At 43.2% G+C, this 7,307-nt stretch overlaps 1 long non-coding RNA gene across 1 annotated transcript; it reads left to right on the top strand.

The window, feature by feature from the left end:
- Window positions 1-826: 826 nt before the first annotated feature.
- Window positions 827-6,516, top strand: LOC135307311 (uncharacterized). Its single transcript, XR_010368014.1, has 3 exons — window positions 827-1,140; window positions 1,736-1,775; window positions 6,137-6,516. It is a non-coding gene; the product is annotated as an uncharacterized LOC135307311 (long non-coding RNA).
- Window positions 6,517-7,307: the final 791 nt, after the last annotated feature.

Here is a 7,307-nt window from a genome sequence, read left to right as displayed (position 1 = left end):
GCTTGGATGTCAAATCTGTGCTAGGGGCGAGCTTGGCAGCATTTGCAATCCTGCAGCACTTTCCTGGTTTGTTTTTTCCCAAGTGACATCCATCATCACATCAGAAAGTAGAAGTGGCAGTAAAAGTAGTGGTACCTCATTTATGTCTCTAAATAGTTATGCTTTTTAGCTATGCCTTCTGAGGGAAATTAGGTGAGAGGAAAGCTAAGAGCTGGTTGATTGAGGTACAAAAGCAAATAGCAAAAATAAATCTTAGTTTGGATTTTTAATATCAGAAATCTTGGGGTGGAGGTGTGGATGGCATTGCCTGGGCAGTGCATTCTGTAGGGTGGTACCCAAACCTCAACTCTGCTCCTCACACATGTTCCTTCCCTCACTGATTTTGGCATTCACATTCTCAAAAAAATTCCTTCACCAGGATTTTTCTCCTGGGAAGCTGAGAAGCCTCAGGAAAAAAAGGAAAACTATTCTTATGTCATTTGCTTCTCCTGTGTTTTGCTGCTTTGGAATGTGTTTACCCACAGGTGATTGTTTCATTGCATTCTGCTGTGAGTTGTTTTCACTCTTTGGCCAATCAGGGCGAAGCTGTGTCAGGACTCTGGAAACAGTCAGAGTTTTCATTATTATCTTTTTAGCCTTCTGTCAGTATCCTTTCTGTATTCTTTAGTATAGTTTAGTGTGGTGTTCTTTAATATAGTATAGTATTATAAAGTAATAATTCTGAGAACATGGAGTCAGATTCATCATTCCTTCCTGCCACGGGGGCACCCTGCAAATGCAATAACTGATGACAACCAACAGGAGTTCCTTTGGCTGCTCCCAGAACTCTTTCTGTTCAAACTCCTCTCCCTTAGTGGATTATCCAGAAACCCCTCCCATGGAGCCTCTGAGGTGCCTCTGATTCAGCAGCCACATGAAGCAGATAACTCTGTATTTTGAAAGGCAGCCCTAATGGCTCCCATTTTGTGCTCTGGGGCATAAACTGATTACGGCTGCAGTCAGAAAGGAAGGCTGGCTGTGAATCTCTGCCTGCTGCTCTGGGAAACAGGCTGGATCCATGCAGACTGTGTTCCTCTGCTGCTGGCTCCTCATCCTGCTGTTAACGTGAGGCTTGCTCTGAATGCAATTACAAACTGACAGGTACATATTTATTCTAATTGCATTTCATAAGACTACTTAATCTTCATAAAGACACCAGGTCTGCACAGTGTCTCCGTGTCACAAGCAGTGACTCATCAAAAGGAGGAGGGAAATACAGAACTTCATGGTGCTCCATGAAGATCTAAGTGGGCCTAACAAGATATTGGATCTTTAATTTCAGAATTAGTCTCCTTTGCAGGACTCTTTCAGAGGCTACTACTTTATTCTGACATTACATGTGGGAATAATTTATAATATGTACTTATAAAAACATCTGGAAACCTTCTGTTTGGGATTTGATAGCTGAACATCAGGGGTTTCCCAGCAGTGGTACAATGCTTATTTTCTGTTCCTACAACTAAATCACTCCAAGGAGGAGAGGATCTGTGCATAAAGGGAAGGAATAAAGGAGTCAGTGCAATTCATAAAGCAGGATTTGTAGCAAATCAGTTTGGCAATTTCATTAGGTTTCCACTCACTGAGGTGATGTAACAGCCACGTCAGGCAGATTAAATGATCTTCCTACATCCATTGATCACTGAGGTACTTATTTATTGCTTAGCTCTAATTGGAATGTTTTGGGGAACATTTGCAGATCCTTGGAGAGGAAATGGAACTTAGTCAGCACACTGAAGGTAAGGATGGTTCTGGAAGAGGAGGGTGTAGGGCTAAGGCAGCATTCCCTCAGTCTCTTCCCTGAAATTCCTACATCCTTGCAGGGTTTGGGATGCTCTCTGGGGCTGTCTGTCACCTCAGGCAGTGGGAGAGTGAACAGCAGCATGAAAGCTGAGAGAAGTGTTAAACAATTGTTCCAAACAAGCTGGAACCTGGGTTTTTTTGACTCAGTTATTACTTTTGTCAGTTATTCCTGGTGCTTCTATCTTTCTAGAAGTGATATATAAGAATATTTTTGCATATACACTGCTGGGCCCTTGGGCAGGCACAGGGAAGGTTCTACACGATGGGGAGTCAGAGCTAATATGCTCCTTTTAACAAAATTACAGGCACCTTAGGTGGTGAACAAAGAAAACCACTTGAGAATGAATTGCTTGGCAGTTTGAATTGCTTGGCAGTTCTGCCAACACCGTAACCCACAAAATGACTTCTTTTCCCCCAACCAGAACGATGAAAACAAATCTGCATTTAGAGAGGGGCTCTCTTCAGAACAGGCTGATTGTCCCCTGGAGGCAGTGGATGTCTCTTTCCAGTCCTGAAGGACATTGCTGCCTGGCCAAAATGTAATAGAGGCTATAAATAAAATCTGTTGCTTGGGCTGGCTGACGTGGTATTTCCCACAGAAAGCCCCAGAGTCATTCCCCTCCCTGGGCTGCTCCCCCTGCACTGGCAGAAGACAAGACCCACTTTTGGAGAATTAATTTTCATAGAATCCTTTGGTCTTGGCACTGTAAAATCTGCAAATTCAGAGCTTGCACCAGCTTGGGTGCCAGCAGAGATCACCATTTAGCCATAATACAATGAGATCAAGGCAGAAGGTTAAACTGGGGTCAGAAATACAGGCTCTGCTACTTCAGCAGTCCCAGGAGTAGGACTAGCACAGGAATAACTGTTCTGTGTTGAACTACAAGAGTGAAAAGTATTCCTGTCGAGGGTTTTTGAAGAGTACTAGGTAAATACAGTAAATACAGTCTCTGAATGGCCTTTCCCAGAAATTCCGATCACAGCAGCTAATGATTAGAGCATTATTTAATTGAGATGCTAATATTAATTCCTTAGCCAGAATTTGTTTGTGGCTCAAAATTAGCATCCTGCTGTAAAAACATTAGATGTGATTTTCAAATTGAAAATCCTATTTAACGAGTTAGTGTTTTGGAAATTGGGAAGATTTTTACTTGGAACCTGGGTTGCTCACCTGGCTCCATAGGTTAATGATTGCTCTGAAATGAAATGTACAAGTTTTTCTTCCTAGTGTATGTTCAGCACTCATCTGTTCTGTGATCCAAATAGTCCATCCATCCATCCATCCATCCATCCATCCATCCATCCATCCATCCATCCATCCATCCATCCATCCATCCCTCATCCCCAGCACTGGAAGGAAAGCTAAATGGGAGCCTTTAGCAAGGAACTGGATGAGATGGGATAGAAATGATTTCCTCACTTCCCTCTGACAGGCCATGTGATTGACAGTGAAAAATTCCTCTTGAAGCCTGAGCCAACACAGTGTGCAGGGCCGGGGATTCGCAGGAGTTTTACAAAATTCCTCGTGCCCGTTAAACCTCAGGAGACAAATCCCTGAGGAGTTTTGCAGGGGAGCAGCCACACTTCTGAAAGAGAGCAACACAAACCCCTCTTGGCCTTTTCCAGCAATCCCTGTCTCAGCAGTTAATGATTACAGCTCTATTTAATTGAGTTGCTAATATTTAATTGAGTTGCTAATATTAATTCATTAGCCAGAAGTTGTTTGTGGCGGTTCCTGTGTAGAGGTACTGACTTCTGTGAGGGATGTGGGTGCAGAGGAAAGGAAATAATGGATTTGCATTTAAGAGTATTTGGGAAAAGAGAATGGAACACACACATTTTCATCTGCTAGGTGTAAATAGATTCTATTGGCATTTCAAGCAAAACAAAAGTGAGTGTGGTACAGGTAGCTGGGATTTCTGGTGCCATATTTTGAAACATGAGTGTGCTGCTTGGAGACAGGCCTGGAGGAGATGCAGGAGGATGCATTTGCTTCCTGTGGAAGTGATGCTGTTTTCCTTTGCATGCTTCCCTCAGAAAGCACGGTTGGAATGTCAGCACATGGGTTTTCTCTCTGAACAAGACAAATATAACACTTAGCACAGGGGATTTACCATCTTAATTCAGCTCCCTGCTGTGTATCATTTTGAATGCAGTCTCTAATGACACGATCACATTCATTTTCTCTTGCTCTCTTGCACACTCTGTTTTATTTTTGTTTTTCTTCTCCCTCCCTCCACCTCGCTGAGAGCACTGACAGCTTGGACAAGATGAGTCAGAGCTGTTCAGTAAACAGAGACTATTAAACTGCCCCTTCCTATGCTAAAAAAAGTTGTATCACCTCTGTCTAAATAGCCACCTCTGAAATTGTACAAGTGGCTTTCAAGAGGATTTTAACCCTGCTGTAATAGACCAGGTGCTTGAAAATATTGAAAACACAAAAAAAGAAAAAAAAAAGTCTGCCTGGACTGATAAAAACAGTGAAAATGTTGAGTCATGCAGGCCATTAATTACCAAAAAAAAAAGAGAAAACATGAACGGAATATTGTTAAGACACAACTGACTTTTTATGGGTAGAAAAAATCAGGCTAAAATTACTTTAAAGCATAGTAGTAGGAGTAAGTGATGGTGAAAAGAGATGGAGAAAAGCACCTTTTTATGATCATAGGGGCTTTGATTTAAAATGGGATGAAAATATTTGTTTAGCTCAGCCTAAACACCTATATGACACATTGAGCTTTTAAAATGCTCGAGTCTCTTTGGCATTCTTTTACACTGGCATATGGAGTGATAAATGTGCCACAGTTTCTCAATTCTGCCCTTTACATTCTAATTAAAGGAGAAACAACCCACTTTTCTGCCTGTTTTCCAGAAGGAGGAATGATGAAATTAATGCTGGTTTGTGAGTTGGAGCCTTCTCCCACTTTCCCTTCACAGGACCTGAGAGAACAGAATCTATTTCATAACTGTTGGAGATAGGACTCTTTTAATGAGAAAATCTTGACATAAAAATATCACAGTTTGTTTCTTATCCTGGGAGAGGGTAAACAATGAAAGATTTCTTATGTTCTCTAGTAATGGTGGTGTTTTGGATGAGCAAAAATCAGGATCTTTCTCTCAAGGGCTAATTTGGCATGTGGCTAGTCATTCTATACAAAACAAAATTAATGTTCCAGTATTGTGCCAAGTTTTTATGTGAAACCCCCCCACGTAACATTTTCAAAAGAAGTTTCTTTGAATATCAGTCCAGTTTGTCATTCCCTCACAGAACCAGAGAGTGGAGAGGACCCCTGAGTGTTCCTGTTACAACACTTTTGCTGCCTGGTAATTGTAATTAATGAGACTAAATGCCCAGGCTCTGTCCTCTGGGTGCTGCTTCTGTTTGCAGGAGCTTTATCTTGTCCAGATCCAGCAGAATGTGCAGAAGCCAGGAGCAGTGCTAAGCAAAGTGCCAGAGCCACGAGCAGCTCCAGCAGGAAACCCTGCCTGGTGCAAATGGGCATTTCACCAGGGAAAGGCACAGGGGATGTCACACCCAACTCAGTTTGAGGCATTTCACCAGGGAAAGGCACAGGGGATGTCACACCAAACTCAATTTGAGGCCTTTTTCACAACTGAAAGGGACTATGACAACATTCCTGTGAGCCAAATAATATCAGCAAGATAATTGCCTGTAGTGGCCAGCAAGCAAAAGCCAGAAGGAATAGAATTTTTGCAGAGACTTGGAAGGATCTCTGGAAGCACCTGGACCAAGTTGCCATGCAAAGCATGTCCCTCTTCCTGGATGAGCCAGCCATGGCTGTGAGCAGCTGGCCAGGACACAGCTCCATCCCCCTGCGTGATGCCTTAGGATTGAGCTTTGGGAGAAATGCCACTCACTTTCAAAAATAAAAAAGGTTTATGAAAACCTCATCAAAAACACAACAGGAGACTGAATAGAGAAAATATTACAGCACCAGGAGCAGAGGATTTTCCCCACCATGTGCTCACCCACACTATGGGGGTTTCACCTTTTAACCCTTTAGCTCTCCCAAAGTTCTGTCCATCGACTCCTCCTTCCCTGCCCAGTGGTGGAGTTTTACTGCCTAAAAACTTGATTGGGGGTCAGCTGTTGCCATAGTAACAAGCTTCCCAAATGTCCCAAACCCAGGCCACCCCATAATAACAACACAAGGCGGGGTAAAACATAACTATAGATCTATAAAGCTTATCTTAACATATATACAGGATATTTGCCTTTTAATTGTGAGAGTCAACCTTCCCATCACTCATGTGTCACAGTTTTTCTATTTTTCAGATCCTGTGCTGCTCTGGTGTATAACTCTAAAACTATAACTCTAAACTCCACAGCCTGTCAGCCATCATTCTTCCACTTTATTCAGACACAACAATTCCTCTCTGGGTTTGGAACTCAAGGACACCTCACTGCCTCAGGCCCCAAAAAGTATAAACTCAAGTGAATTGGGAGAGCAAACTGGGGGCAAATGACTTCATTACCTGCAGCTGGAATTGGAGCATTAACCCCTGATATGTGAATGTCCCAAACTGATAATCATGTGAAAAACTCGTGCCCATCGCCCACCTTGGCTGCAGCCTCTGGAGGCTGTGGCTGCCCAAGCTGTGCCTGCTGAAGGCTTTAATAAATCCCCACTTTATTCTCTTAACCTTGCCTGGCCTCTGCTCTGGGGTCCCTCCAAGGCACGGTGGGCACTGCTGGGGCTGCTGAGCAGCACGGCCAGGGGGAAGGGCCTGAGCTCCAAGCTGGGAGTGCTGCCCTGGCTGTGCTCCTGCCTGGTTTTTGGCCATTCTTTTTCCAGCTGGCACCTGGTGCCAGGTGCCTCTGTGCCCTGCTCTGTGCCAGCTGAGCAATGCACCATGCACTGTCCATTGCTTTGCACTTCTTGACACTGTACATTTAATTTTCTCATCGCTCAATGAGATCCTAAAGCCTGCTTTAGATTTTAGTTGCTGCACTTCCCAGCCACCAACTGACAGAGCTTCAATTAAGCCATTTAATTAAAAACAAATGCACTTTTGCTCTGTCTCCCACAGCAAGTATTTCCTTTTGCTTTTGGACAGAACTGCTTCCCACTTACATGACAGGATTTGCTCAAATTGCCCATCTCCCAGCATTGCTGCTCCTGCTGGAGGAATGAATCCCCACCTTCTCAGCCCTTCCCACAACAAACTTCCCTGCACTCCTTACTGGCTTTATTTCCTCTAAAGTTTATCATTTCCAACCCATCTGTGTTTTTTCAGGTGGGACAGAAGTCACAGTTCCCCCAGGTATTCCTTATAAAACTGTTATTAAGTAGCAGAACACCTTCTAATCCTCCAATTTCTTCTTTAATCCTTTTCCTATTACTTTCTTACCTTTTCAGTGTCTTTTCTTGTTAATCCTGTGGTTTTAGAGAGCCATCAGAATATGTTCCATATATTTTCTGAGAGCTACCAGCTAATTTTAAAGC

Source organism: Passer domesticus, chromosome 9 (genome assembly GCF_036417665.1).
Source record: "Passer domesticus isolate bPasDom1 chromosome 9, bPasDom1.hap1, whole genome shotgun sequence".
NCBI classification, from domain to species: domain Eukaryota; kingdom Metazoa; phylum Chordata; class Aves; order Passeriformes; family Passeridae; genus Passer; species Passer domesticus.
Note: the sequence above shows the minus strand (reverse complement) of the source record. Positions and strands in the feature narration are given on the sequence as shown.